Source organism: Dermochelys coriacea, chromosome 5 (genome assembly GCF_009764565.3).
Source record: "Dermochelys coriacea isolate rDerCor1 chromosome 5, rDerCor1.pri.v4, whole genome shotgun sequence".
Lineage (NCBI taxonomy): Eukaryota > Metazoa > Chordata > Testudines > Dermochelyidae > Dermochelys > Dermochelys coriacea.
In genome coordinates, this window is record NC_050072.1 from 44,654,940 (window position 1) to 44,680,138 (window position 25,199).

At 41.5% G+C, this 25,199-nt stretch overlaps 2 long non-coding RNA genes across 2 annotated transcripts; one reads left to right on the top strand and one right to left on the bottom strand.

Moving 5' to 3' along the window:
- Positions 1–1,242: 1,242 nt before the first annotated feature.
- LOC122460230 lies at positions 1,243–2,972 on the bottom strand. Its single transcript, XR_006281397.1, has 2 exons — positions 2,842–2,972; positions 1,243–2,716 (listed from the first exon to the last, which is right to left on the bottom strand). It is a non-coding gene; the product is annotated as an uncharacterized LOC122460230 (long non-coding RNA).
- Positions 2,973–3,200: 228 nt separating this feature from the next.
- Positions 3,201–24,865, top strand: LOC122460283. The gene is made up of 3 exons (XR_006281513.1): positions 3,201–3,271; positions 4,896–4,941; positions 24,820–24,865. It is a non-coding gene; the product is annotated as an uncharacterized LOC122460283 (long non-coding RNA).
- The last annotated feature ends 334 nt before the right edge of the window (positions 24,866–25,199 follow it).

Below are 25,199 nucleotides of genomic sequence, written 5' to 3' on the forward strand. Positions count from 1 at the left end.
TGAATTTACCTTGTCCCCTCACCCTTTGAACGGTAGCAAGGATTCAAGAAAAAGAGGATCCCCTAATTGTGAGAGATGTGTCCAGTCAAAGTAAAGGCAATAAAAACTCGCTCTAGATTGTGTCATTGATGGGGAATGAGCAAAGGTCTAAAATTGAAAACCCACAGCACATTTTTAAGCTGAATTGTAAAAATCAAAACCAACAACAAATACTCACAAGAAATCATTTTAGAAGTTAAAAATGAGTGACCAAGTTCATCCCTCATATGCAAGCCCAGCAACATCAGGAAAATTACTTCAGGGAGGAATTTGCCTCACAGTATATACAGCATGTATATGTCACATGGTCTAATCACGGGACTGAAAGCAACATAGGAATTATATGGTCTATTCAAGCCTGTAAGGAGTGTGAACAAAGAATATAATTACACATCAAGCCCACTGATTAACCAATTACTAGTTAAAGCAGATTTAGACTTTAAATTAATTTGGTTCTGAATTCTGGGGATTTTTGGACGAAGATAAACAGTGTTTGAAGATTAATTATCCTTGTCTAAGATGAAGGCACTCATTTCAATTTTGTTAGCATGTCAAAAGACTCTGGCTGGTGCAAGGAACGCGGCAGACCGCAAGTCTCAGCAGTATTGAAATGCATGATTAAAACAAGTTCTGAGACTCAATCATTCTAATCCTCACCAAGAGTAGGGATATGGCAGGTTACAATGTGCAATTCCAAATTAATATTTAAATGAAAGACAGATTAAAGTTTACCTAGAGGAGAATGTGTGTTATCTCCAAAGGTTCAATGGCAGTGCAGCCAGGGAGTTAGAAACTCACCAGCAAGGAAATACTGGAGCAGAGCTCTTTGTGCATGTTTAATAAGGAATTGAAAACAATTGCCAGCCGTGGTGATTCCTTCCTTTATTGTATTCAGATATACAAGAAGTGTCAGCGTGGGAGAATTATGGCTGTAGATACTCCACTAATAGGCTACAAGACATTTTACCTCTAGGCCACTGGTTCAAATCTAACCTAGGGTAGGTAGTAGCTGAAAGATTTCACCATTGATAGCTGTTTGGTAGCCCAAATGGCCATGGCACAAAGTGTGCCTGAGAGAGGCAGTATGCCTCCCAAAGCTCTCTGGGCTGTAGTGGGAGGACTGCCAGTTCTTCGGCCACATCAAGCACTGTGTACTTTGTACTGCCTTTCCCCTTTTGGGAAGCTAGTGCCTACAAAGATCAGGAGGGAGAGCTCACAGCACTGGCACTGCAACTGTGCTCGGTCCCTGCACAGAAGTGGGGGCAGGGGAAGTAAGGCTGGTCACCAGTGGTACCCACAGCTGTACACGTTACGCACAGTGCGTACCATTGGCAGGGGTGCCAAGTTGAGGAGAAGCAGTGTTGGCTGCTCCACTGCCCACTCAGGTTTGCCCTCAGACCCTCTATCATGAAAGAGAGGCCATGGGGCCAAACCTGAGTAGCACTGTGGCCCTCATGCACCAGGTCACAATGTCACTCAGTTTTGGCCCTGCTGCCATCCCCTTCCCCATCATGATGGAGGGCTTCTAGACCAAACCTGAGCAGGCAGCAAGGCAGCCAGCACTACTGCTCCTCACTGCTGCCATGGGGCCAGCTCCTGTACCAGATGTCCCCTCCCCCCAACTGCCCATGTCCCCTCTGCTCTGCCCACAGTATTCACTCAGCAACAGCCTTAAGAGCTGCTACAAGTAGGGGGAGGGGAGCTGTTGGGAGTGCCTGCACATGGGAGCTGGCAGGAGCGGGTTTTGGGTATACCGTGGGAAGAGTGTCTGAGGGCGCCCCTGCCAGACAGACAATCAGCACCTAGATAGTTAGCTGCCTGTAATAAGTTGCATCCCTGGGCAAATGTCTTGGAAGCTGTCATGTTCTGGGGTACAAGCTGGATCAGTAAAGAATTGTGTCACCTCTTACCCTGTAGCCCTTTAGTGCCTTAAAAGCTTTGCTATTGTAGCTCTCTGACAGGCTACTCACAGTCAGCAACAAGCATGCACCCTAGGCCTATGAATTGAGCAGCCATGATCGAATGCTTTGGATCCAGGAACCTGGCTGCAATATCACAGACTTCCACTGGTCTCCAGCAGCCTTGGTTACAACTGGTACGGTGACATCAAATTTCCCCCAGAACGTGTCTTCTGAAATATCCAGCTCTGTCCTGGATCAAACGGAGGAACATTATGGTTTGTTGCTTCTTTAAAGAGTCAATATTCAACAGTTTACCGGTAACTGGAATTTCCAAACAGTTCAGGTCAAACACAGCAATAGAATGGTTTAAATTAAAAATAAAATAAATTTATTTAATTCTGAAAATGCAGATTTTAAATAGATACAAGTATAAGGATTAAAGTCAAAAATGGTTAAAAGAGAAACAAAGATAAAATGCTTTCTAGTGACTACAATTTAACAAGGTAGACTTGGTTCAAGGTACTGATTTCATCAAGATGATGGACCAAACTCCTAGTCAGGATCCATCTCCTAAAATCAAAGTCCTGGTACCTTTGTCTTCTTAGGTGTAAGATAGATAACTTGGGACTTGTACCCATCTCTTTAATAGTCTGTTGAATCATTGAAATGGATGTTTCTGAAGGTTACCCCCAGTCCATTTTCAGCAGCGAGGTGAGGAAAATGGAGTCTGTCTTGAAGGAATTGTCATGCTGCTTCTTCTCCCACTGGCACTGTGCCTGCCAAAATGTAATCTTTTTAGTTCCCGTCCCCTCCAGTACAACTGAACATGTGATTGTCAATCTGCTCCACACTGTGATAGTGCGAAGTTTACCTCCACCTCTTGTTTGTGGTATGCAAGTACCTTATTGTCTTTCAAAGTACTTTGGAAGTAACTCCCAGGTGAGAAGCCACACTCCTCTGTCTCAAGTAGGGTAATTCCTGGTTGGCTGGCAAACACATTTTAAGAATTAAAAGTTTCAGTTTATGTCTCTGCATCAATTGCTTGTACCTACATTGCACCTACATAATAATCAGTGAGTTATAAACTTTTCACTTATACATAGCATGATACTTAACAGATACAGTTCATGACAATAAAGAATTAGGGTACACTTAAATAGCTTAAGCCAGCTGAAATTGGTTCGCAGATATCAGGGGGCCTCTTGCCCTCAGGCCCCAGAGCCTCATTAATCCATTCAAGGCTTGTGTGGGGTGAACACCCCATCACAACTTGATGGAAAGGATTTTTATAGTCTGATGAGTAGGGAAGTTCTGCTATCCTGCTGGATTTAGTAAGTAATCCAAACCCTGCTTAAGATCACACATTTTCATTTATGGACTGGCAACTGTAATCAGCAAAATTACCAAACTGTCATTTAAGAAACTCAAAGAGAAGTCAGAGTAATCACACTGCAATTGAAAAGTTAAAGGTAATTCCAAACCTGTCTGCTGAGTGCTAATTCCTTGCCAGACAACCACAAATCAGCAGGAGAAAATGCTTGTTTCATGAAAAAGCAATGCCATGTTTAGCAAGTAGTGTGTGACAGCTGGTGTTGGGCATAACAGTTCATAAGTGGGAGAGAAAGAGAGGAAAGGATATGTATTATCATTTGTATTGCCATAATGCCTGAGAGCCCTAGTCATGGACCAGGACCACATTGTGCTAGTCACTATATTAAACAGAAAACAAGATAGCCTCTCCCCCGAAGAGTTTACAATCTAGTGTGGAATAATTGCCAGAGACTGCAATTGTTTTTGAACTATTCCATCAGACCAGGACCCATGTTATGCTGAAGGTGGACTTCAATGGGACAAACTCATCTTTGTTGTAATGTCATTGAAATAATTGAATTTGGCCCGACTTGTTTAGAATCATCGTTCTTGGTTGCCCAGCAGCTGTCCTGCTGTATGATGCATCTGACTGTAAAACACAGCAGACTGCTGATGTGTGGCACTGCATTCAACAGACCCTTCTTGATGCAAAAGCTGTTGGATAATTCACTGGCTTAATACTGAGTCATCACCATCAGATTTCAGAGTAGCAGCCGTGTTAGTCTGTATTCACAAAAAGAAAAGGAGTACTTGTGGCACCTTAGAGACTAACAAATTTATTAGAGCATAAGCTTTCGTGAGCTACAGCTCACTTCATCGGATGCATTACTAAGTGAAGTGAGCTGTAGCTCACGAAAGCTTATGCTCTAATAAATTTGTTAGTCTCTAAGGTGCCACAAGTACTCCTTTTCTTTTTGCGAATACAGACTAACACGGCTGCTACTCTGAAACCTGTCATTATGCAAGGCACTGAATTTAGCCATATAGAGTGGAAATCTGTCAACTTCATGAAAAAACTCGCACAGATACAGACAGACATCATCTTCCTCTCCAAATGCAAACAGATGGACATCATACCGAAAGGACTGAAGGTAAAAAATCCATTACAATCTACATACCATACAATCACCATCAAAAGAACTGCTGCTGCAGGACCCTGCACATTTCCAATGCTGAGTCATAAAAAGAAAATGTAGCACCAACAGACACAATAAGTTGGGCCAAAGGGGGATTTCTAGAGCTCACAGAAGCAAAGCAAAGCCCACAGCTGCTAAGACTGCAGGGTATAGCAAAAAGGCATAGTCCACTGACATCAATTAATGTTGCCACGTATCATTGTTTTCCTCTGTGTTCAGTGTAGATTATATATTTGATTTCTCAAATCCAGAGGGTGACCACAGTGGATCAGCAATTATGTATATTAAGGGAGCTATGCATTTTGAGGAGTGCTGAATCTGTGCTGTCCATTTGCTGTAATAATAAATGTGACACTAACCTCAGGTTTCTTCTCTCATAATTTTCTGACTGGAATGGATCAACGAAACACCCACAATGTAACACTCTAACAACTACTTAACATTTAAGGAATCTGCAGAGCACAGCAAAAATCTTCAATTTGTAAAAGAAGAGGGTAGGTATATGCCCTGTTTCTTCTTCTACCTATAAACCTTGTCCTGAGAACAGATTTATGTTGTGCTGTTTCCAGTCTCATTGTAACCTATGTTGCAAAAAGCATGGTGTTATTGAAGCGTGAAGTTCTGTTAGGTATAACTAAACCTGGAGCCATGGGTTCAAATCCCAGAAGTCTTGACTCAGCCCTTCAGCCATTAGAAGTTAGATAAATGAAAGTCCATGCTATTTGTTTGTGTGCATGTATGTCTTTCAGCTGAGATCTTAAAAACAGAGGTTATGGCTGTGCTGTGTGATCATTCGAGATCCCACTTCATTTTTCATAAGAACAGGTCCCCACTGTGCTAAGGATTCTACACACACAGAACAAGATGTTCCCTGTCCCAAAGAGCTTATAGTTGAAGGCCCCACTACTCTGCACTGGTGCTAAGTGTACGTTCCAGTGATGCTAACTGTATATAAATTCAAAGCAGTTTGGGTGCCTTCGAGAGGAAAGATACAGCCAATTATTAGTACTAGCGAAATGATCTGTGTGCTTGACTGTAAGAGCATCTCCACAATTTTCTGTGGTTAATATTTTATGCACTAGACTCACATTATGTTCATCAATGTGTTATCATGAAGTTTCTTGGGGCCATCAAGAAAACACACACACACACACACATTACATATTCAGAATATGGCCACTTAAAAGGCAAAATAAACAGTCAGTGGATTTTGTTTCTTTTCACTGAAGTAAACAGGTAGGATTAATCTGGATTCTTCATTCAAAAATATGGTAGCCATCTTCTTTTCTCCTCCTTCCTCTCTTCTCTGACTCATGCTTTCTCTCACCCTTTAGCATTCTCACATACATCACTTACTTGTGGTCTATTCAGTTGTTAGGTACAACAAATCGTATCCCTTTAAAAATGAAACAAATATTTAACCTGCAACTTGTAAGGAGTTGCATTAAAATGGGCAACAGGGGATCAGAACAGATAATCATCAGTGATCCATCCCCTGTCGCCCATTTTAATGCCTCTGAAGCACCTGGCCACTGTTGGAAGACAGGATACTGGGCTAGATGGATCTTTGGTCTGACCCAGTATGGTCATTCTTATGTTCTCATGCATTTCCAAACTGTGATGTTGGATTTATCATGTGACGTTTTTAGTGAGAAAAACATACATTAACAAATAGCATGAAGCATAACCTCTTGCATGGCTCAGTCTGAAATGTCTAAATGAAATGAGAACACTTGAGAGAGTTCTGTGAGTTACAAAGGACCCAACCCTGAGCTTCCTTGTGCCTTAAAAAGCTGTGGGGGCTGGACAAATAGTCAGATAGCACAGCGCCCTGGTAGTGGATCCTATACCACCATGACCCCAGCAGTTGGGGAGGGGATCACAGATGAGGAAAAGTGAACATGGCTGGGATTCCCTTATGACCACCTGCCACAATAGCTACTGAGAGTCACTGACTGCTGGAACATACTAAAGCAGCCAAAAGGCTGCTCTAAATTTATGTTGGGGACTGGACTAGAATGGCCCCATGGTTGAAGCCATCTGTGCAAAATAAAACACCTTCTGCAGCCCCCTGACTGCTACTCAGCCACAGCCCAGAATATGGCCCTTTATGTCTTCTGGACAAAGGGGGCAAAAGCACCAGAAACCCTGCAAGAAGAGATGTCTGTTCCCATGTGAGCCACAGTTAGTGGTAACAGGTTTCAGAGTGGTAACCGTGTTAGTCTGTATCAGCAAAAAAACCGAGGAGTACTTGTGGCACTTTAGAGACTAACAAATTTATTTGGGCATAAGCTTTCGTGGGCTAAAACCCACTTCATTGGATGCATGCAGTGGAAAATACAGTAGGAAGATATATATACACAGAGAACATGAAAAAATGGGTGTTGCCATACCAACTCTAATGAGACCAATTAATTAAGGAGGGCTATTATCAGCAGGAGAAAAAAAAACTTTTGTAGTGATAATCAGGATCGCCCATTTCAAACAGTTGACAAGAAGGTGTAAGTAACAGTTATTGGTGGGTCTGCTCAGTGCACCACAGCAATGTATGTGGATTGCCAGGGCATCCAAACTGTAAAATAAACACTAAATTACACAGAAAAAAACCTACCTTAAAAGAATATTATTAAGGTTGCAAAGTCAAGCACTCAGAAGTTAGGAAATGCCAGAAGTAAGGTAGTATTTGCAACCTTAATTTTACCCCACTGTTTTTCCCTGGCATCCCAGCTCCTTTTTAGACCTTTCTCCCCTTCCCTCATCCTCTTTTCCCCCACTCCCCTATTCCCAGTCTCCTGCCCTGCCAGTCTCATTCTTTCCCCCACCTCTATGTCCAAATTTCATTCTCCCTTGCCAGCCTCCAGGCCCAGTCTCCTCCCTCCCTGATAGGTTCCCCATCCCTTATCCCCAGCTCCAACTCTAGTCCCTTCTGCATTCATATCAGGCAGCTTCTTTTTCTATGCTACCTACACCTAGCACATGGGTTGGGGCATTGAGAGCACAGGCCCACGGCAGCCCAAAACCAGGAAAGTCCTGCTTATCCCTGCTCAAAATCTTTGGGAAATGTAGCTGCAAAGTTCTAGCAAGTCTCTACTGAGTATGTGTGAATTGTGATTTTCCAAAGGTTTATAACTTGGACAAATTTAGGTGTGTTATCACAAAGATGGCAAAAGGCACATTCCTGACACACATGCCCTGGCCAAAATTCAAGTCCCTGCTCCAGAGCATGGGGGTATTAGAGCTTCTCTGAGATAAGGTACCTAGAATTTTTTTTAACATGGGCAAAACAATGTTTTTTTTCCTAGCCTTGCTCTTGGAAATAACTGAACTGTTTTGGCTGAAACTTTCCAAAAACACTTAACCTGAGGTAGGCATCTGTCATGCATTGAAAAATTACAATTGGTCACTTTAAAACCTAAAGGGTTTCCTGATCCTCCTGCCTGCAAGCTAGGGACTCTGTAACAAAGCATGTGATCAGAGTCAGTTTGCAGCAGCCAGCCAGCCTACAGTAAGGTGGGTTAAGCGGTGTCTCTCTGTTTTAGGGAGCAGCCTGCTTTGTCTCTCTCTGGGTTTGAGTTATTGTGTGTGATTATTCTGAATTCTAAGAAATCAAGTAGTGTTACATTGCAACCTTCCAGCAAGAGCATTTTTTTATTTAATTCTGCTGTCTGTATGCTGTGAACATAACAGTAACCAGCATGGAAAATTTCAGCCCAGATGGTTAAAGGATGGCAAAGTTATAAGCAACTGAAAACAGGGTTTTATAATGGACGCATTAGGCAACTTTAAATAATAGGTAGTGCTACCAGCCCTGTGTATAACTATAAATCATTCATTTCAGCCCATCTCTGAGAGGAAATGATCAGCAACTGTGCACCCAAATGTCACACTTTTCTTCAGTGAAGTTACTGTACTCTACTGGTGTTGTAGAGAACCAAACCATTAATTCATTACCATGAGCAAGCATAGGGCTGGAGGCTCAAGTCTGTGCCAGAGCCTCTCAGAAGCAACAGCTCCTGATGCAACTCCCTTTTAGATGTTGAAAGCCTAAATTGAAGTGTCTACTGTTTTAAGTGCAGCTGTTTATTTTGCAGCATCCTAGGGGCTGAAAAAGTTACACATCCCAACAAAAAATAAAAATGGAATTTTAGCTTGTTGAAATGGCACTCTGGGACTTAAAAAGGGATTTAGTTTTGCTAAATTAAGGGGACCTGAAAGGCATCTCTTCCCATTCCAGGTTCCTGGCCTCTGCCCCTACTATGCTTGTTTTCATTTGGCTCAATTCTGAATTTATCATTAACAGTGCTGCCCTTCGCTTTGTGTTCTGTAGTTGTTACTGTGATTTATTATTTCTACAGCTCCAAGGGTGGGCCAGTCACTGTACAGATAAGGGTAAGAGGGGAAAGAGGCCAGATTCTACTCTTGATGACACCAGGGGAAATCGGGAGTGTCTCCACTGGTTTCAGTGAATCTTTCCTATTTTTAAATATTTACAGCATAGCTAACTTGAGAGGATGCAATGGAATAGGCAGCCAGTTAAAATACAGCATCTTTTGAAAGGTTTTAGACATCTTAGACTATACAGAGTATTCAACTTATTGCCTCATTCCTACAAGAAGCATGGGACAATGTTAATCCATGGGAGAAAAGATAGCAGTAAGAGAGAAGTACAAATATTCCCTTTGTAACTACAAAATGGTAAAGTTGCAAATCTCCTGATGGGTTGGGCCATGTCCTTTGCATAGCTCTGTTGGCCAGACAACATGTTGGAGAGATCCATAGCCACTCTTCTGGCACTTTGCCCTCTTCAGGCAGTGAACAGCAGCCAGAATATGTAAATGGGCATCTGAGGTGTCCCCTGATATAGAGAAAACTTCAGGTGGCGTAAAGCTAACTCAGCAAGCTCTATACCACCCGCTCTTCCCCCTACACATAAGGAGCATGACAGGGGCAGAGAGCGATGGAAATGAATTAGACCTCACAGTGCTTTGGATGATCCTCTGCCAGCAGCATGGTGTCTATCAGCCCATTACACTGGGTCTGACTTAGAGCAGCCATTAAGATGCTTTAAACTAGGCCAGAGGATGTTTTGACCTATAGTTTGCCCCAAGATTAGGAAACCAGAAAGGTGGCTTAGAGCTGCTTTCCCTCCTTTCCCAGTTGTGCCAGGAATGAGCTTGACACAGCTGAGGATTTAGCCCATTGAATGTCGTACTGGACCATATTGGTATTATTAATATTAATAATTTATATTAATTAATTAATTGAACATATATTAATTTGTCTAGTCCAGCATCCTATCCCAGGTAATATTTAGTTTAATGTTTCAGAAGGACAAAAACCTGTAGCGCATCTAGTGCTCTGTGCAATTCTGAACAAGGAAGTGAGCTATCTCCTGACCAGCCCTAGGCAACCAGTTTCCACTCTGATGAGCAAAAGCTGACCCTTGAATATCTTAGCTGCACATTTTGTTCGTGAACATGAAATTATCCAGCACCTTCTAAAAATCCAGCTATCAGTACTTGACATTCACCTTCTGCAGCAGGGAAGTCCACAGGCTGTTTGTACAATGAGTAAAGTCATATTTCTTTTAATTCATTTTAAATGTATTGCCTTTAATTCCATGGAGCCCCATTGTACTTGCATTATGGGACACAATCAGGAGGGGGCTGATCAGTTGTCACCGTGCCCTTCAGACTTTTGAATATTTTAGTCAAGTCCTTTCTATTTCTGCTCCTTCCTAGGCTAAATATCCTAGGTGTCTGCAATTTCTCATTCTTTAGAATATTTCTAACCAGCTCAGCTGATCTTCCCTAAGCCCCTTCTATTCTCTGCTGTACCTTTAAGGTGAAGTGAACCTACCTAGAGACAGTAGGCTAGAGGAGTGTACACATTTGTTAGACATAATGGGCTAACATTCAAACCTTGTGCAAAGCTATTGGAATCAGTAGCTTTGCACCTGCTTACCTGAAGGTTGACTTTATCCCAGAAGAATAAACCTCTGCAATAGTTTAAAGTTTGCTGTAAATTAAATTCTGCCAGAAGTTGATCAAAAAGGGGGTTGTACATTTCTGACAGAAGCCACCAAGGTCAAGCAGCATGGTTCAGTGAAAATGGCCCCAGTCCAGGAATCAGGTTCTGTTCCTGGCTCTTTCACTGACTCTTGGATTAATCTCTTGCACTCCCTGGGTCTGTCTATGCAGCCCATGGCAGTGAGGCTCCTCCTAGCCTTGGTCAACAACCCAGCCCTCCCACTTCCTCAGAGCCTGAGCTCCAGCCTAAGCCACAACTTCAAAGCATCTAAATTGGGTCTATTTTTAGAGCACTAGCATGAGCCCTGCTAGCCAAAGTCTATCGACCCAGGCTGGGTGGTTAATTGCCATGGGCTCCATAGACATACCTTCTGTGCCTCACTCTCCCCAGCTATATAATGGGAATAATAAAACTACCTACTTGCATTTGTGAAGAGCTTTGAGAGGGACAGATCAAAAGTGCCACAGAAGTGGTAAACACTCAGAGAACATTGTGATAAGACCAGCAGAAACACCTCGATCTTCATTCAGCAATGGTGCAAACTAAGCCTGCTACTAAGCCACACAAAGACCAGACATAGGGAGATCATATCTCAAAGATGGATCTCTAAGTAGAGGGCATTCCATCAAGGAAAAGGCCCATGGAGGCTCAGTGCAGCAAATGATGTAAAAGCAGGCATAGCTGTACGTTGATACAATAAAGACCCCTCCCAAGCCTCACTGTTACAACACTGTTGCCACCAAGCCAGGAGCTGCACTTGCGGACATCTGTGTTGTAGACCTAACAGCATTTCAGCACTGGTATTCTGCCGTGAAATGCCTCATTGACCATTGTATGGTCATTCAAATGAAATAGCATGCCCAAGGAAATTGACTCATTGCTAACAACAGAAATGAGGGCTTCAGAAATTGCTATCAGAAATGGGGGCTCTGTACCAGCACTGAAAATGATTATGTTTCAATTCTTGTTAGACCTGGTCAGGAATTTTTCAGTGAACCATTTTTTTGTCGGAAAATGCTGATTTATCAAAAGTGAGACTTCATGGAAATGTGTCAGTTTCAAAGAAACTTTCATTGGGAAGGTTTCTCAGCTCTCAGATGAACTTTCTGCTCAGAGAGAGATCAAGCAGACGAAGGATTTGAACCTTGAGCACCATATGAGAGCTCTAATCACTCAGCTCTTGGCTATTCTGATATGACAGTCACAAAAAAATACAAAACATCTTGGATTCATCCCAGTGCAGCACAGGAAAAGTATTTGAAATCTTGAAAACTTTCACAAGGTGGAGAAATCATTTCCTGTCCAGCTCTGCTTCTTGTAACATGGCTGTGCCCAACCTGCACTGGCAGTTAAATTGTTTTCTGCACAAGTTGAGAACAACCATTGCTAACAATGATCAGTTTCCTAGTTAGATGGGGCTTGATCGTAGCAGTACTGAATCATTCGTCCATCCTGTGATGTGTCCTTTCCCCAGCAAAACTCTTCTTGTGTTAAACTCAGCTAGAAGTAGTTTAGTTTAGTAGCTATACATAAATCAAGAAAACATATGGAAGGTCTTATAATAATTCTTAGCACTTGACTTGTTTTACATATTCAAAGCTCCATGCAAACATTCATTCTCACAATATTCCTGTTAAATCAGTCTGTTAAGAATTACACTCCCTATTTTACAGATAAAGTTAAGTGACTTGCCCAAAAATCGCACAAGTCAGTAGCAGAGCAGGACTAGAAAGCCTGGCTTCCTGTCTCTCAGCCTCAAGATCAGTCCATTAGCCTATGTTGCCTCTATAATGATAAGTCTTCCTCATGCCCTTACACCTTGTTCCTACAGCAAGATAATTAAGCGCTCTTTCTGGCTATCTTCTTTTACTCAAACAGTGCACTTAGCAAAGCGTGATATTTATTAACGACAATGAGTTTTTTTAAACAATTTGAAGCAGCTGGTGACCTTTTCCATGTGTAGCTATAGTGCTTGGCTAGCATTGTTCTAAATTTAATGATGCCATGCATCTCAGATCAGTCTCTTTTAGAAAGAGGTTTGTAACACAAAACATAGCCTCCAACTGCAGTCCCCACAGTCTGAAATAAGAACAGGCCCAGACTTGAGCTAACACAAATAGATGCGCACTTCCTTCTCCATTTGTGGTAATCACAGTGGTTTATTAATTGTACGAGCAAGGTCACTGATTTACTTGTCTGCAGAAACTAAGGCCTGATCTAGACTAGAAAATTAGGTCAGTTTAACTACGTCAGTCAGGGGTGTGGAAAATCCACAGACCTAAGCGGTATATTTAAGATGGAACTAAGGCCCTATGTAGACAGCACTAGGTTGACGGAAGAATTCTTCTGTAGACCTAGCTACCACATCTCAGAGAGGTCTATTACCTCTAAATTACCTACACGAACAGGAGTGTCTACATTGAACGCTACAGCAGTGTAGCATTTTAAGTGTAGACAAGCCCTAATTAGCTGCACCATATCTGGCAGGTAAGTAAATAGAAGACTTCATTTTCTGGTACTCCCAGAGCTTCTTGGAGAAGCATAAATATATACCTCCAATTTAAAAGATCAAAGTATTGTTACATGTAAATATATCAATTGCCTTGGCTGGCTTGATTAAAGATTGTTAGAACCACAGGGCAACCAATGAGTTCCCTGTAGCAAAGAGATCCTCGCACTAAACATCATGCTGGCTGTGAAGGACTGACTCTTTGAGAAGAGGGTTGAAATGAACTGAATGACACATGGCACAAAAGAAATATCTCCACACAGAATACTAAAAAGTTTCAGGTTTCAAATGAGACCATCCTTGAAAAGTTCTGATTTTAAAAATGCATTCTTGAGATCCTAGCTGCCAACTTATGTCAGAGGCTGCCATGCAATTTGCCCTGAATTTTTTCCCGAGACTGGTACTAGAATAGGATCAGGATTCATTCTGAAGAAATAAGAACCTTTAAAAGCACAGCAGGGAAAAATAGCTTATAAGTACTGTAATACAAGATGACTGGTGGTTTGAATGGTCTGCCTGTCCCAAATTCCAAGCACACTTGGAGAGAGCAGGATAAATCTTCTGGTTTGTGAGCTACTGAACGATTACCACGGGTTGGTGTTAATACTGAATCAGGTGAACAATTCACAATGACAAGTTTAGTCCCTTCTCATCTTTGTTAATTGTCCTTGAACAGACTCTAATTTGTACAAATGTGTTCACTATTTGAAATTGTTTGACAAATATCTTGTATAATACATTTCAACCTGTGGCTGAATTGCAAATGGTTCACTGAAAGTATTCCTTCAAGTACTGAGTTTGATAGTCAAGCTGAATTCTTGGTCATCTGAGTCACACAGTATTATTTATGTTTTCTGGTTGGGTTACCTAACATTTATAAACTATTTTGTTTCCACCCACTACAAATTTATTTTAATCTTTAAATGATTTTGTTTGTGTTTGTTTGTTTGTTTGTTTGTTATTAAAAGAATCTCAGCCCTAGGCCCAGACTTCGCTCTGCAAACATTCATAGCAGCAACATGAATGTTCAGAGAAAGTTATTATGCAGGGCTCAGAACAGAGATGGAGCTACATTCTGTTTAGAAGCTGTCAAAATGTTTACAAATAATTTTCCTCAGTATTTGCATAGTTCTAGCTAGCACCTTCAAAGCAGGAACCAGGCTTTGCAGAAACGAGCTAACTATTTTGAATCTGAATGTAGAAGAGGGTTTCTGTGAGGGTTATCACCAGTTACAGCCTGATCCTGTAGTCTTCACACAGGCAAAGCTCTTCTAACAACAGTGGGAGATCTATCTGCATATCCACTGCAAGACTGGGCGATAGATCAAGGACTTGATCATGAGAGATTCTCAGTACAATATTGATTATTATTTGTGTTACAGTTGCATCTCAGGGCCCCAACTGAAATCAGGGTTCATTGTGCGAGGCACGTTACAAATACATAGAGCTTACACTAGCCAAATGTTAGAAGGATGAACAGAGTCACTGAGAAGTGAAGTGATGAATTTCCATTGCAGTTAGTGCAACTCCAGGGTGGTCAGCACCTTCCAGCATCGAGCTCTAAATGAGGAATAAACAGCTGAAGCTGAAGAACTTTCATCTGGGCCTCATTTTTCTGCCAAAGTATTTAGTAATAAAACAAGAGAAAAGAAAAAAGCAGAAAATAGAATTGCTTCTAAACAGAATGAGGCAAAAATCAGATCTGCTGTCCTTGGGTGTAACACCAGGTCTGAATTTAGCACTTTTTTTTTTAATTTTCCATGTGACATTAGTGACTTTAATAAATCCTTTCCTAATGTATTAATTAAGCAGGGTTTACTGTAATATATTATATACACTTTATACCTTACCTGCATAAACAACAGTATTAATGGTATAAATTACAGCATTCATATTCATGTATTGTGGGCATCCTGACCAAGGCAAAATGCTTAATGGCCGTCAGCAAGCAGTAGGCTGACAAGAAAGTGTTGAGAGAGAAAGATGCTTTTTTAGAAATTGATACATTCTGTATGAGCCCATTAAACCTCAAGAAATCATTTCTCTTTTTTAAAAAAGAAGATCATAAACCCTCAAAGTTTTGCATGTTGTACTATTAATGCTAGTTCATTACCTTCAGCTAGACTTCAAGGCTTTATATCGGAAATTGGCTCTGATTTTTGAGATATGCATTACATCATAGTCTTCTTTTAGGGCATTATGTCATTCCTGCTGAGACGCATTATCTAGGGTTGGATCAGCATTAGCGATTTTTGTGGGCCTACTGCAGTGTTCCCAAAGTACTGCTGGGAACCACAGATTGAAATCTGAAACATTTATCTTTTACAAAGCTGAAAAAGAGCAGAGAAGTTAACATCAGGCACCACTGATTTCTTTAACCCTCTCCTGACTCAGCTTCTTATTGGAGCTTGGTTTGCAAGTCTTTGAACACTGAACAAATGTGGTAATCTTTAAAAATCTACATTCAAGGGGCCACTTCATAGCATTTCTTCTCAGGACCCTTGCTGCACTGCTGTAGCTTCCAGTGTTACACCACACAGGTCTTTACAAGATGTCGACGTGAGTCATATTGCACTTATATATACTGACAGTGTATGATACTCGGAAATGTAGAGAACATATGTTAAAAATGAAAAGGGAGTTTGCAATGGAAGCTGTGTGTAAGACATGCGTGTTTCTAAAATGATTAATGCAGACTCAAACAATCCTTATGTTTGATTTTCAGAGGTTTTTTTTTAGAGATCCTACATATACATCCTGATTCTTTTGAGGACACAAAGGCAAAATTCTGAAAGGTTTATACTAGACAGCAATTTTTATGCAGGGAGCTGAGCAGATATTATCTCTTCTCATTTCAACCATGAAATTAGAAGCCCGTTTTGTCTCACTACATCCAGAGCAGGATTAGAAACCGTGCCATGGAGGGAATAGGCAGGTGTTTTCAGGATAAAGCAAGGATATTCCCAAAACCCCAGAGAATCCCAATACCTCTCTCTTCACAAAAGCGTAATTATAAAATGAGGCTGTGAATACGAAGAGGAAATGGAATACATTCAACCATGACTAAATTACAAGTCCCTCTCTTATTATAAACTGACTAATGCTATTCATTGAAGGGCTTTTTCTCCTCCCTGCTCTAGTTTTACTGAGATTGTGTGTTTCACTGCTTTGTCACATTTAACAGTACTTTAAAGCTGTCTGCTACATTCATATTGCTTTTCTAGGAAGGTTGGGAGGTGGCACCTATGTACATTAGAAAGTAACAGGCACCTTAATAATCAGAACGGAGGAAGGGAGGGGCGTCACGTATACTTGCCAGGAATCTCTTTCCCATTTTGACTTTAAGCTTCCCTTTATGATTTGAGCCACTTCCTTTCAAATCACAGTCTGAATAATAAAGCATTAGTGAGCAGAGCAAAACATTCCCACTTATTTGACCTTCTCCCCAACTGCTCCACTGGTAAGGTCACATCCTGACTCTAATCACACTCTCCCAGGCAGCAAAGTTTTATGATTTGGGGCTAAGCTAACTTTAATGCTCAATAACAGCATGATCCCTTTGGGATACACAAGGAAAGCCATTTTCTTAGTTCATGCTGTGCTTTATAGTGCTGCCAGGGTTTTGTGGGTAACTCCTCATTAGATCTTCACATGCTACTAAAAGGTAGACTCTGTCTTTTAGTAGCATATTAAGAGCTAATGAGGAGTCCAACATATAAAGCAACAGATCTGGTCGACAAACAGAAAAAAAAAAAACATTCACAATCATTTTCACCAAGAAATGTTCTGCTTTGACAGAAATGTTATGAAAAGCTCAAGTATTTCATCCAAATTAAAGGCACGTATATCAGTATAAACCTGTGAATAACCACCTAGTTGTATGAACAGCACAGAAGCCTACATATTGAGGAATAATTAACAACTGCCCTCTGCAAAAGCTTGAGGAATAATAGTACATATAGTACAATAGTAGCTGACAGTGCCTCAGAAATGAGAAATCTGTTACTTTATGATCCTGTATAGAGCTGGGTAAAATTTTTCAAACATTTTTTTTCTTTTTTTTTCTTTTTTTTTTGAGTGAAAAATACAAGTTTCATGATGCTGAAACATTTTGCTAATTTATGTCAATTTTGCCAAATTGTCTCAATCAAAAAACAAAACAAAACAAAAATTTTGAAATAATTGAAACTTTCTTTATTCTAAATGACTTTTTCATTTAGAAATGTATCTTAATTTTATTTTTAAACATTACATTTTTAAATGCTCAAAACCAAAACAAAACAAAACATTTCAGTTTGGATCAAGCCAATTTTTTAATCTTTTGATTATTTTTTTAAATCATGTTGGCTTGACTGGGAACAACTTTTTTTGTTGTTTTTTGGAATTGCCAAGAAACTGAATAACCAATTATTTGCCCAGGTCTAGTTTGGAAAGTCACAAACTGTATAGGGGCTACAATTCATTAAAATGTGGTGTTCTAAAATAAATATATTCTCCCACATCAAAGGTATTTTAGTTAAGATATCATAGTAAAGTGCACTGAAAATTCAGAACAAATAAACCTAAATACATTAACCCTCAACACTAAGGACTAGTAAAGCTGCCATTGTGGGGGGCATGCAGTCAAAGGGCCAAACTCTGCTCTCAAAACAGCATAAATCTATATTAACTTCAATGATTGATGCTGAAGCTATTCCAGATTTATGCTGGTTTAAATGAGAGCAGAATTTAGTCCATGTAGTTCAGTGGGCAGCACCACTATGATTAAGGTTGTGTCTTGACTTCTGTCTAAAGGTTTACCTTTAAGTCCTCTAAAATAGACATGTTTAGTCAAAATCCTTTGAAATTTGGTGTGCCTTGGGAGAGTGCAAGGTAGCATTAGTGATTCAAATTTGGGGTCATTTGACCAAGGGGTTCCTGATCTACAGATACTGCCTCGCCCCAAAAAAGCAGTTTCCTTCTGCTCCCTAATACTGTTAAGCTGAGAGATGATAATGGCTGGATGAATCTCAGACCTTGTTGAGATTGCTGGCTGTTACTATGGATAAGTCAATCACAAGCCCCCATCTGAGACAAAAGGACTTTTGGACTGAGTGTCTGGGGGTTGTCACAGTTTGTAAGTCATGGGTGGCAATTTTATTTGGGGGAAATATAATCAAAATATTTGGAGGAAGAATAGCCATGTGAAGGCTTCCAGAGAGGGGAGGGGTATTAGAGGGCAGAGGATTGAGGGAATAGTGGGAGAGATCTGGGGTTGCAGTGAGAGGAGAAGGGTCATGGGGACTGGGATTAGTGGGGATGGGTAATAGGAGAGTGGGAAGAGGTTGGTGGCTCAGGTGACGGAGGTGTGGAGGAAGGAGGATGTGGGGGCAAGTGGTAGGAAGATGGGGGAGAATAGGCGCAGGGGCACCTGTCAGCCCTACATACTGCCTTCCCATATGTGGGCCTGATCTGGAGGACTCTTGCCTCTCTAAGAGGCCTGAGCCCCTTTTTCTGCCCCCCTCATATGAGCTGGGATTTCTGGGGGTGTCTGGGCCCCTCTCATTGTCCCCTGTGTATGTACCAGGATCTGGGGCAGTGGGTGACCATTTACAGGGGATGGACCTGAAAAAACAGCAACTTTTCTAAAAGTTTGTAGGTGGGGTTTTGGTTTTGGTTGTTTTTTTTAATCAGAGCTAGGGATCAAATTATTGCTGTGATGCATATCAAAATGGTCCCAATCAGTCTTTTTTACCCAAGGTAGTACATGGCACCCACAAAGTCTTTGGGGACCCAGATTGTGAATGGTATTTAAGAATATGTTCACTTTTCTGCTTGTATAAATGTGCAGTCTGGAAGTGGTGCACATGTGCCAATAAAGAAAAGGTTTTCTTTATTGGCACATGTGCAAGAAACGCGAGGGTTTCTGTGCAGCCATGTTATGCTTGCCTGGGTAGCATGAGTGAATGTGCAGACACCATTGTCCCAGTGAACAACCCACCACTGATGTCTCTCGTCTGAATCTTTGCACACCTGCGCAATAAAGATTTGAGAGATCATGTTGCTTGCAACAAATTATCTCTGTTATACATATAATCTGCTTTTATTTTATGAGATTTACTGTGAACACAGCAGAAAAGTCAGCAGACCGTCTTGCCACATGTTTTGTTGTATCAGGTAGAGAGGAGCCGGAGGACTTTGTGTGAGTGGGAGGGGGGCAGGAATAGGGAGAAGGGTTCTGGCTGAGGAGGTGGCAGGAAATGAGGACAGGTGATAGGCAAAGCTTGAATTGAGAATAGGGGGAACAAGTGTCTATTTTCTGATCTCAGGGCAGATTAATGTGGTATGTCCAAAGACACAGCAGTTTGGAACCAACAGAGCAAGTAACTTGGCCACAGCATGGAATGCACCAGGACATGGGGATTGCTGGCTACATGCTGATTTGGGAGGAGAGAGGTGACCTGCATGAGCATCATGTTGTGCCCACACTGCAACATTTAACTGATGACTTAGGAGGTTGTGATCTACTGGACTCTCTGGTGATTCATGCACATGGAAATGATCTGAGCCTCTAGCAAATAGAGCTAACTACCATCTCCATCATTTGGTATTGCTACACCTGACACTGACCATACTCGCTTTACCTGGAGTGTGTGCTGATAATAAATGCTTAGCTTGTTGTCAATCCCAGATCGCTACTGACATTACCCTTTGCAATAAACCCCCTGTGCCCTACTAATTACAGAACATACACAACTCTGCACTGAAATGATCCATACTGGATCCTGAAGGTACACATGCAACTCATCCCTTTGCTCACACACATTGGAGGGTGCAAAACATATATCTCCTTATATCACAATCACAGCTTTGGCACAAACCTCAAAGTAATCCACACATATCACAGACACAGTTTTACCAAGCAGGCCTAACTCATGCCTCCCCAATTAGTGGAACACCTACCACACTGACTGCACTGGGAGCGTATGCAAATAATTCCGCTGCCAGCTCCAAGGGAACAGAAGGAAGGTGGCACGGGAAGTATTTGTTTTTCCTTTCAGCCATACAACACCAGACAGCTGCTGAAGAAGAGTACCCTACTCTCACTACTGGCACCTGTTCTGGCCCCCTTCACACTGCTTTCCCCTCCACCACCACTCCCAACAAATGCCCCAATTCAAATTCCCTGGAAACTGCTGAACTCTCCAACTATAACCCTACTTAGGCAAGTATGCTGACCCCTGATCCCACAGTCCTGATCCACCTCCAAGCTGCCAAACCTGCCTTCTACTTTTTCTTTAGCAGGTACCCTGGCCTGCCTAAAGTAGGTAACAAATTACAGTGCCTTTTACACATGCAATCCCATGTGTAAAGTGCATGAAAGTCTAACTCATGACTTTTAACTTGTCATTGTTCTTTTAAATATTGTGGCTCATAGGTAGTAGGTGTGAGTTTTTTCCAATACACAGCCAGATGCTTTGTGCAATCTCTGTGCAATTTCTATAGCAATCTCTCACTGCCCGAAGATCTCAGTTCCACACCACCCCCACTTCCTGGGAGTATACTCTGTCTAAATAATTCTCTTCAGTCACAGGAGGGACAAAGTTGCCAAAGCCCTGTGCTACAGAGTCAAACCAGCATCAGTTAAGAACCCAGGGCCAACTGAAAATTATCTTTTGGCTTTTGTCATTCACAGTCAGACACTTCGCCCATTATTTAATCAAGGATTTTTTTGTCTTTTATTGATTTAAAACTGTAATTTTTTAACAATGTGAAATTATAAACCCTAGGCTTGATTCACCACTGTGTTACTCTGGTTTTATGAGTGGAACGCCTTTGATTTAATTCTCCATTGACTTATTCAACCACTGGAGAAGGTACGTTACAATGCCCGCCCTGTGCCTGATCCACAGCAGATATGAGTCTGTTACAGCCCCAGGGAGAAAGTTTTAGTTTAAGGTGTACCAGTTCATACCTAACTCTAGAGGTCCCCAGGTCAATCTCCAGTGTGTCAAGATGGTGGCAGCCACATTTACATTGATGTAAAACTGAAGTAACACAATTGTAAATCAAGATCCTTTTGGTATCATACCTTTTGGTATGAGTGTGAACTTAGTATTCATGAAAGGTGCTAGACTGGCAGTCAAGGAGACCGAAATCCCTTTCTGCAGCACAGCTACAACCTGGTACATTCTGTACATCAGACAGGATGTAGAAGCCTGAGAAACCAACATGCTAGTAGCCTTTCCAGTTTGGTTGGTAATTGGGTAGAATCTTCTCTAAATGCAGAGCTGTTCTGGTCTGTTGGACAAATCTGGATTGAGACAATTTTTTTAAACGTGTGTTTTGCCCCTGTTCAAGTTGAGTGCTTTCTTTGAAGTTGCTCTGGTTTCTGGGATTCAATATTTACTCATTAATTTATTTTAAAAGAATACTATTTACAAAATAAATCCAGTCCACTGGGTCATTATTACCTATTGTGCAAGCTATGTAAAGTCACTGATGACCATTTATAGAAAAATACTGTCCTGTCCTCATGTGTCAACATTATCCAATTTGGGCCTGATTCAAAAGTTATTGCAGACAATAGGAGTCCTTCCATTGACTTCAGAGGGCTTTGTACCATGGCTTTGTTGAATAGTGGGCTCTCAGTTGCTTTAATGAGGCTTCATTGAGGCTAGGAGATTTGGGTGAAGGTGGTTTTTTACAAAAATACCCATAATAATTCAACTTTAATGGCAGGATCACCTGCCAGATTTCTTGATTTTCAATCAAAGATGCTTTTGGACTGGTTACACATGAGCAAAAGAAAAAGGAGCGTTTGTAACTAGTTGCATCCGCTGCTCATTTTGTCCTCTTGTAACTCAAAGGTCATGGGGATTGTTACTCCCAAGGATCTTTTTATGCCGAGTATCAGCCCAGACTGAAATTTAAATCCATCATCTCCAGCTCTGAGATGAGGTGTTAGAATAGTACTTTTTTTTTTTTGCTCAGTGCAACATGAGAGTTTGAAGAAGAAGTGCTAATATCTCCATAACTATGCAGTAGTATTTCCAACTAATGATGATTTGCAAACTGACATGCTCCACATTGCACCAGCTTGCATAAGGGGGAAAAAGGAAATGTCATGTGACAGATGAGGGGACATGTGCCCTGAGGATGCAAGGTCTATGCAAAGCATGCATTGCATTGCATTTCCTCAGAAATATACTGATATATGGGAGAGAAAGCCACTCGAAGCCAGTAGCACAACACATCCTGAGCAGTGAGTAAATGGTCTGAACTAGTGTGAATTGCAGAGGGTTATAGTTTTACAGAGAAGAATAGGGAGCCACAGGGGCAGTCTCTTAATTGTATGGAAACAATTACAGAGCACTGTCATGTTCAGACTCAGATACTACTCCAAGCCAAATATTAAGCCAGGCAGGCAGCCAGTGTTTCACAAAAAACTGCTTGTCCGTTGTCTGGAGCCTCTTCTGTCTGTGTCTGAAATTCCAAAAATTTAATTTGTCCTCTTTTCTGCTCCCAGCTCCTTCTCCCTTTCCTAATTCTAGCTGGTCAGTATCCTTGTCCTGATGCACCCAATCAGCACTAGCAGAAGCAACACCAGGTCCACACCACTCCCAGAACCTGCTGGGGTGGAACAGCAGCATGGAGACTTTGCTGGTGGTACTGACCAGGATCTCCAAGAAACTTTGCCACCCTTAACTGGGGTCCAGGACCTTGCTATAATGATCAACACAAGCAGCTGCTTGGAGCCTCCCATTTTTGGGCTTCCCGTGTTGGTTGAGAGCTCCAGCAATACGTTAGTCAGGCTGAACCTCCCATCTAGTCACAGGATGTGGTGTGGAACTTAATTTCCCCCCCTGGTCAGCAAAGCCAGAGCAGAGAGTATGCTACTCTGAGGAGGCCCGGGGTGGTTTTATTGCCTATGGTTCTGCAAACTGTAAGGCCATACTTGACAGGGAGACTTAGTGTTGGTGGGTTGTGAAGGACATTCATCCCGGCCCTCATCCAGTAGAAGTGAAGGTCTAAAGCAAGAGAAGAAAGAGGGGGAAGGGAATCCTTTTACCCACATTTTCCTTTTGTCTTTAGTTTCACTCTGCTCAGTGACTTTATTATAGCTCATTGACAGACTGAAAGGCTGGCTGTATGGGGAGCAACATGAGCTGAACTGACACAGTTTTAAAAATGAACTCAGTGAGGTGAAGAGATCATTTTTCTCTCCTGACATTTTCATCTACTTAGATGCTTAATTATCAGTTACCAGAATGTCTCCATGTAAGCGCCAGCAACTTTACCCATTAGCAATTAGAGAGAGCAGTTATTTTATTGAACTTTGTGCAGCTGAACAAATAGATAAATACCATCCCCTCTGAGCATGAAAACACGAGGACAGATCCTCAGCTAGTGTAAGCTGTCAAGTCGCCATTGAAGTTAATAGAGCTATGACAATTTACAAAAGCTGAGGATCAGCTCCAGGGAATTGTTTAATAAGAGATATAAAAGCATTTTCTTACAAAGAATTGCTTCATCTTCTCTTATTTTGGGTATTGATTCAGTGACCATATGCATTTCTGTCCTGTGAATAATCTGAGTATTGATCCACTGACTAGATCTATTTCTACCCTGTCCAGATTTTGGGTCATCATGCAGTAAGTCAATAAATTTCTCTCAATCACACCAGCACCGCCAGTAAGTTTCCCTGCAACTTTTCTGTGTTCCACAGTAGGTTTGGAGGGAATCCACCTTCTTATTAATGTCTCCAGCTCTAATGTATCAAAACTGTTTTAAAGAACGGAACTGATTAAGAACTTCAGCCTTATGAGTAATAACTTTCACAGGGCCATTAAAACTTGCCAAGGGAAGATTCATACCATAAAGGTTATGTAGTAATTAGAAACTTTTTATCAGCTGCAGATAAAAGAACCGCTCCAGAAGTAAAATGATCACTTCTTATTTTTCTGCGTCTTTGTTATACCACAAGTTCAGTGTTTCTCATAGTTATTTGCACAGGTATTAAGTTAGTTTTAGGAGGCAAGAAGGATTAGGAAGGAGAGTTGAAATGTATGCTAAAAGAAAGGGAGGAAATCATTTTAAAATGTGGGCGGAAAGAGCAGACTGCAGCAGAGACTCCAGTCTCTGGATTTTAATTTATATTTTTCCTAAAGCATTTGCAAAAATGTTCTTGGAAAGTGCTTGTTTTTTTTTTAAAAAAAGTTTTTTTTTAACTTTCTGCAAAAATGCTATGGTTTATCATTAATGTATTTGTTTTCTTCCACAGGAATTGCTCTCTTGTTACCGAAAAGTTACTTTTTTTTAACATAGCCCTGCACAGAGCTCCCTGTGATTTTGATTAAAGTCAAGAGTCAAAAAGGTCAGCTTCATCCATGTTTATGTCTGTGATTACCAGCAGGACGTTGCTATCCTTGTCTGTCGGGCAGTATGGATGAGCCAGCCAACTAGAGGGTGGAGTGCAAACGGAGTAACCCGATATAGCTTATTAGATATCTCATAGCTATAGGTGTGAGGTAGCTTGAGATACCTTTTTCCGTTAACTGACCCAGCTCATAAAGTCTGTGCATCTGAATCTAGTCTCTGCATGTCTGAAAACTGTAATATACTTAATCCCTTAGCTGCCAGGGGCTCCAGGGTATAATTTTTGAGAACTGTTTGTGTGTGATGGCTGACACATTTGTACATGTATAATTGTGTGTGCATACACCCTGTGGTAACTGCATACACAAATGATTAGCTAAACCACAAACTGGTCATCTATACTTGCAATTGTGGTTAATTGTGCACTTGTCCTGTGGTAAGTACCACAATAATGGCACGTATAATTTATACACAGGTACACTTCAGTCACCCTTCTTCACCAGAGAGCCTGCAGGAGGGAGCCAGACAGTTCTGCGGCTCCCCTCACAATGAGAGGAGCCTGGGGACTCCAGCAGGAGCTGTGCTACCACTGATTGAGCCACCAAGCAGCTGCTCTACAGCAGCCATAAAGCAGCAGTTCCACAGGAGTTGATGCTGCTTCAGTTACCTCATGAAATTCTGTATGAAACCTAGCACCTTGACAGTCTCAGCAGCGAAACCAAATGAGAATGGAGACCACCTACCTTAGGCTTTTACATGAACTAAACTACCCTGGCACCCGTGGAGGTGTTGAGCACAGCAGAGTGGCATGTGTAAACTTGCACTCTAAGCCCTGGTCTACACTAGGCGTTGAGG